The sequence below is a fragment of the Ursus maritimus genome, unplaced genomic scaffold (assembly GCF_017311325.1).
Source record: "Ursus maritimus isolate PB19 unplaced genomic scaffold, ASM1731132v1 scaffold_3, whole genome shotgun sequence".
NCBI classification, from domain to species: Eukaryota; Metazoa; Chordata; class Mammalia; order Carnivora; family Ursidae; genus Ursus; species Ursus maritimus.
This window is the reverse complement of record NW_024425563.1, coordinates 34,447,525-34,455,199: the sequence shown is the minus strand read 5'-3', so window position 1 is coordinate 34,455,199 and position 7,675 is coordinate 34,447,525.

Sequence of the window (7,675 nt, the reverse complement as noted above, 5' to 3'; positions counted from 1 at the left end):
AATGCATCAATGAATAGCTCTGAACATACGGCGTTTCACATGTGCACAAGTATAACTGAGGTTAAGTTTTTAGAGCTGAAATAATGGGCCAAAGAATATGTTTATTTGTCATTTTGATTGATATTACCCAATATCTGTAGATCTATTGCCTTTTTGTATTTCCCTAACTTAGTGTATGCTTTCCACAACTTGGTGAAGTTATAAATAAATAACACGTGTTATTTAACAATCGGATCTTTCCCAGTCTGCCAGGTTTCTCAGAATATCTTCAATTTGCTTTCCTTTAATATGAATTAGGTTGAATGTATTTTCACGTCTGAAAGAGGCATTTTCTCCAAACTGTTCACTACTTTGCCCATTTTTTCTGCTGGATTGTCTTTTTCTTGTTAATCTATAGGAGCTTTTCATATATTAGGAAAATTCTGAGTGCCATTATGGTCCCCGTTTATCATTTACTTTTAACTTTGACTTTGGTTTTTATTATGCAGATATTTTTGATGGCGGTTGATTTATTGGCATTTTCTTTTATGGGTTCCAGGTTTTATGTCATTGTTAGTAGACCTTTCCTCCCCCCAAGATTATAAAACAGTTATTCCATGTATTTTGTCTAGAATTTTTATGTCATTATTGTTTTCATTTAAATCTTTGACCTGTTAGAATCTATCCTAATATAAGCTGTGAGGTAGCAAGTATTTTTATATACACACACGATTATCATCATCAATAAGAAACTAAAGTAATATATGTAGGAATAGTTTATCCTCCTGGTGCTCCCCCCCCCCAAGCTTTATTGAGGTAAGACTGACAAATAAGAATGTGAGATATTTGCAGTGTACAAAATGATGATTTGATATACATTGTGAGATGACTCTTACCAGGTTAATGAACACACTCATCACTTTACATAGTTACTTTGTGTGTGTGTGTAGTGTGTGTGAAGTGTGAAATGAAGACATTTAAGTTCTGTTCTCTTAACAAATTTCAATTATATGATACAGTGTTATCAACTATAGTCAACATGTTGTATATTGAATCCTCAGACCATATTCATCTTAAACCTGAAAATTTGTACCCTTTTACCAACTTCTTCCTATTTCTCCTGCATCCCCCTACCCCAGCCCCTGACAACCACTTTTCTGCCCTTTTTCCATGAGTTTGATTTTTTTTTTTTTAGATTCCTCATATAAGTGATAACATGTAGTATTTGTCTTTCTCTGTCTGCCTTATTTCACTTACCATGATGTTTCCGGTTTCATCCATGGTGTCCCAGATGACAGGATTTCCCCTTTTCTAATGGCTGAATAATATACCATTGTATGCATATACCACATTTCTTTATCCATTTGTCATTTGACACTTAGGTGGTTTCCATATCTTGGCTATTGTGAATAATGCTGCAGTGAACATGGGAGTGCAGAGATGTCTTTGAAACACTGATTACATTTCCTTTCGCTACAAACCTGGAAGTGGAATTTCTGGATCAAATGTTAGTTCTATTTTTAATTTCTTGGAGGACCTCCATGCTGTTTTTCATAGTGACTGCACCAGTTTGCATCCCTACCAAGAGTGTGCAAGGGTTCCCTTTTCTCCGTATCCTCACTAGCATTTGTTATCTCTTCTCTTGTTGATAATAGACGTCCTAACAGTGAGGTGATAGCTTATTGTGGTTTTGATTTGCATCTTCCCTGATGACTAGTGATGTTGAGCATCTTTTCATGCACTTGTTGGCCACATATATCTTCTTTGGAAAAATGTCTATTCAGAACTTTTGCCCATTTTTTAATTGGATTAAATTGTTTTTTGCTACTGAATCGTACAAGTACCTTGTATATTTAAGATTTTAACTCTTTATTGGGTATGTTGTTCGCAAATAGTTTCTCCCATTCCATTGGTTGTCTTTTTGTTTTGTCGATGTACCACGTGTTGCTTTGGGTGTCTTCTCCTCCCATCTACGAAAGGGCTTTGCTCTGTCTTTTACCTACTTTCCCACAACAATTCTCTTGCAACTAGTTTATTTACCTCAATAGAGAAACATGCTCCAGATCTTCTCTCTTAACAAGTAAGATTCCATGAAATCCACTTACTCTTGTAGTTAGACAATTCTACCACTACTTTCATCATAGCATTGGTAATTAAAAGAATGGTCTACTCTCTCAAATCTGTTACTGCCTATTTCCCTGTCTTGTTTCCACAATCTGACTTTTGACCAAACCCTCCCATGAGGTTATTTTAGCCAATTTCGGTAACCTCCATATTAACCAAGACACAGCATTATCTTATCATTATCTTAATCTTTTTGCTTTATCCGATTTTATTGATCGTATTTTCCTTCTTAAAATACTCTTTTCTCAGACTTTATGGTACCATTCTCCTGGTTTTCAACCAGACTTCTCAAGCTCAGCTTTCTCAGTATCCTTCCCAGGCTCTGATTCCTCTTTGCCTTCAAATGACAGTACTCCTCTGTTGTTTGCTCTCCGCTTTAGATCACTTTCTTAAAGATTTATTTATTTTTTATTTATTTATTTGAGAGAGAGAGCGCATGTGGGCAGGGAGGGGCAGAGAGAGAAGGAGAGAGAAAGAATTCCATGCAGACGGCAGACACCGTGCCAAGCATGGAGCTGATGCAAGGCTCGATCCCATGACCCTGAGATCATGACCTGAGCCAAAACCAAGAGTCTTAACTGACTGAGCCACCCAGGTGCCCCTCCATTAGATCACTTTATGATTACCATTTAGTTGCATAATTAATGATTTGCTGCCTGTCTCCTCTATTAGGATGTAAACAAGGGCTATATTGGGCTCCTGCTAAGTTCTGCCTCATCTCCACCTCATTTCCCTTGCTGCAGGTCAAGATCAAGTCAAGTTCAAGTTTGTATGAGCTTTTTCTACCTTTTATATGAGCCCTCTTTGATCCTATCAGTATGTGACCCCTTTTCATCCTTCAGGTCTTAGCTTAAATGCTACTTCTCAGAAAGACCTTCCTCAACTAACTATCTAAGATGATCCTCTTTACTGTTTCTTGTCTAATACCTTCTTTATTTCCTTCCAGAATATATCAAAGTTTGTAGTTATTTATTTCAGCAGTTTACTGATCTAATTTATTTCTTCTCCATTAGAATATAGACTTTGCAAGGACACAGATCTTTTCTGTCTTGTTCCTGTAGTACCCTTAGAACTTAGTATATGTCTGCATACAGTAGGTGATTAATAGACATTTATTGATGGAAGGAAGAGAGAGAGGAAAGGAGGGAAGGAAGAAGAAAGGAAAGAAAAGAGAGAGGGAGGGAACAAGGAAGTAGTTGATTTTACTGGTTCACCATTATGTCCTTTACATCTGACTTTAACGTTATGTGTATTCAATAAATATTGTTTAGGAGATGAACTCCCAATATTCTATCCTCAGCCCTCTGCTTTTCTCATTCCATACACCTCATACAGATTTACGGGTAACTTCACCTACACTATTATTTCAACTACCGTTGATCTGCTAATGACTCCCAAATCTAAATCTGAGGCCATTACTCTCTGGTTCAAGAATCACGTATAGAGCAGCTTAGTGGACATTCCTACTAAGAGATACCACAGGTCCCTGAAACTCAACATGTTCAACATCGAATTTATTACTTTTCCATTCAAAACTAATCCTCTTCTTGTGTTCTTTACCTTTATAAATGAAGCCATCATCTGCTCAGGTTACTTTGAGTCATTTGGTGACTCCTTTCCACTCACAGTTTCTATATATAATCAATTAAATCCTGCATATTCATATGATATTTGTCTTTCTCTGACTTATTTTGCTTTGCATGATACTCTCTAGCTCGATCCATGTTGTTGCAAATGACAAGATTTCATTCTTTTTGATGGTTGAGTAAAATTCCATTGTATATGTATACCACATCTTTGTTTTGCTCAGATCTAGAATTAGGATTTGGTTTAGGGCTAGAATAATGGTTAAGATTAGGGTTAGGGTTTGGGACAGTGTGAGGGTATGTGCCTGCAGTTCAGAAACCTCTCCAAAGGGATAACTTTAGGGTTAGGGTGGTGGGTGGGGTATGGGTTAAATAGGTAAAGGGATTAAGGTCTGCACTTGTTGTGATGAGTACCGGGTATTGTATGGAAGTGTTGAATCACTTTATCGTACACCTGAATTTAATATTATGCTGTATGTTGACCAAATGGAGTTAAAATACAAACTTAAAAAAAAGAAAATCCTTGTGTTCAAATTCCTTAACACCTCTCAACTGCTCTTCCTTTCCATTCTACTCAAGTAATCTAAAATGTCCACAATGACCTCCTAACTAGCATTGTTACCATCGATATTCCTAAAATTCAAATCTGGTCATATCATTTTTCTTCAGTCCTTCAAGATATCTACGTTTCTTTACCCCTACTCAAGCAGTTCTTAGAGAAGAAATGTTTATCTTCTGAATTTAGTAGCCATGGACCTCTCACAATCTGGCTCCTACCTACCTGTGCTGTACGTACCCCATACCCATACCCTAGTAGTAGGAATGACTTGCCATTGCCCAAAAGAGTCTTGTTCCTACTAATGCCTTACTTCTGCCTAGAGAAGCCTTACAACATTCTTAATTCCTATTTATTCATTAAAAGTCAACTCAAGCATTACCTCCTCTTGAAAGCCCTTTCTCATTCTGCCATGCTAATATCTGTCCTGTTTCTCCCTGGTATTCATCTGTTGTAACCCTTGCCACACTGAACTCTAATTATGCATTTATGTACCTTCCCGCCATCACCAGAAGTAGCAAATTTGATTGGTTGGATGAATGAATGAGGACAGGAGGGTTTATTCTTCAAGAAATTACCTAGCAAGTTGAAACTGGGATTAGAACCTAGAGCCAAAGTTGGAGAAAGATAAAACCTAGATACCAACAAAACAATACAAAACCTGGATTACTGGTAAGGACAAAGCTAGAAACAGGAAAAGGAAACTAAGACACAAGGAATCTCATGAGCAGGAGTTAGAACTTAAAACATTCAGAAACCAAAAAAAGGGTAGCAGTAGAGCCTGTTGTCAGGTAGCCTTATTGGGCCTAGAGGACTGGGAGGCTGGGTTGGGATTTGAGAAAGGCATCCTCGCTCAGACAGAGTTTTCCTGCTGCACGACAAACAAAACCAAAACCTTTTGTTTGGCATATACTTTGTACCAGAATATTATTTTTGAAAAAATAGTAAAATGCATAAATGTATGCACAGAACTCTATTAACAGATACTCTATACCATAGTTTTGAACGTTTCTGCTTATAAACCCCTCAAGCTTTAGTGTAGATAATGAGATCCCAATTTTTTAATGCTTTTAGATCTTAAGTCTGGGTAGAAACCACAGGTGGGATAGCATTCCACTTGTATAAACTGAGGCAAATTATTGTGTATAATTAAGTCTCTGGAAGGGGTTCATCTGAGGAAAGAGGGAAGGAGGGATGGAAGATCACCTGAGTAGTTACCGTGTATTATGTATGTACATGTACTATCACAATTAATCGTCAGAATAACCTAGCGAAATGGATGTTCTTAGCTCTGTGTTGCTGACAGAGGAATAGTGTCTTAGAGAAACGAGATAGCTTGACCAAAAGGACAAAGTGAACAAGCGAGAGGCCCACTGTTCAACTTGAATTTTTCTGGATTTGGAGTCTGACGCTGCAACCAGGCTTTTTGTTGCTGTCTCCATCTTCATTAATATTGTTTTCATCATCATTCATAAGAAGAAATATTTGTGTTTGCATTATCTGATTGCCCCTTTGGTGTGTGATAATTGTATGAAGAAAGAAATGGCCACTTGTCAAAAGAAACAACACTAGTTGTATTATATTCACTAATCATTGAAGAGCCGTCTGTGAAAAACCAAAGGAGGGGCTTATTTTCAATCAGGATGTCCAGTAGTATCACTTAGATTTCATCATTTCCAAGCAGCGTTTCTTTAACTGTGTTTTCATGGTCCTGCAACAGTTTATATTGGATTTGAAACATGTATTCTGAATCTAGGAACTTAAATCTGCATTAGGTATAATGCAAAAGAGAATAAAGAAACAGTAATTTATAACAAATAAGCTTCACTGAGAATTGAATATGATGCTATTTCAAGAAATGTTATTAGGCTTTTTTTATTTATGAAAATTTATTAGGCCATTGTGGCTTAAAAATTGCAGTAGTGGAATTTGTATATCCAATTTTTTTTTTGAGAAACTGTATCATCCTCTGGGTGAAATTATTCTTTCCAGATTTCTATCCAGTTAGCTATAATGTTTGAAAGTGTGACTAAACTAGCTATCAAAGTACTGGCCAAAGTACCAAATATGAGAATAATATTCTCTCCTTATTAGTCTTTCCCTAAAGGACCTCTTCTAAATAACTGACCATGGCTAGAAAAATGATATCACCAAATCAGAATGTTTTTCATTCAGTCACAGTATTATATTCAGTGTAGCAGGAAATAGTTTTGCATGACAGTACACATGTAAATGTCATTGCGTATGTCATTTATGGTGTAGAGGGTTGTTATGCAAGATGCACAGTGATCACGTTGGAGAAAACGGTCTCCGATACACTAAATAAAACGTGCTTAGTAAAAATTGCCAGCAATTTTTTTCTAGGCATATAATGACATGGTAAGAGCACAAAACAAAACTACCAGAAACAAACCATTTCTCAAGCTGTAATATCTACAGGACAAGTGATCTAAATGGCTGCAACAAGGAGAGTTCATCACTGCACTGCAAAAGAACTTGAAATATAACCTAAAGGCAAGTGACATACTGATTCCAAGCTTTGAAATAACAGCAACAAATTTACCTACAGACAGAAGATGCATGGAAGCAATAAACGAATTATACAAGTCTTACACATGCAATCTGATTATTCTGACCAAAGTGTTAATTGGATCCTAACTGCCAGATCTGATATCTGTGGTCTTGTAGTGGGAAACCTTTCAAAGTGATGAACTGTAATTCACTGAGCTGCTTGAAGCACTTGTAATTTACTGCATGTCATGCTATGAAGAGCCTGACCTAATGGACTTTACATTACCTATAATGCTAGAAACCTTTCAACGAGACTAGTTGGTAAAAAGTAATCGTGGAAGTCTATTGAGACAAGATGAGCAAAACTATATCTTAAACACAGCTTTATAATCTTAGGGAAAGTCAGTTATTAAACAAAATAGGTGCAACTATGGAAAAAATAGTACTCTGTCCAACATAATTTACAACAGTATGATATCTCGAAATGTAAAATTAAATAGAGGTATAAGATATAAATAGGACACAGGGTAGTTTTATAATCGAACCTAAATGCTATAGAATATGTCAGGTTTAAGCTATTCAGGGGTGAAATTCCTTTGCTTTCATAAAAAAATTGTATTTCATAATAATCGGATTTGATATCTACCTTGTACTCTCATATGTCTTAAATAACATTTGGAAGGAAACGTTTCAGGTATATGAGAAATAGGGCTATGCTGTATTAACCAAGCAGCAAGATTGTTTCGAGGGTGAAATCAGGGCAAAAGTCTCCCACCTAACTATTTGAAATTATGAGTTTAAAACGTGAGCTCTAACTTTTCAATCTATTTTTTGGTAGATCTTTTTGAGGTTTTGCTTTGATAACTCTTCTTAAATGTTTGTTAACTGCACTCCAAGCAGTTGTCTTTTTTGCATGTTG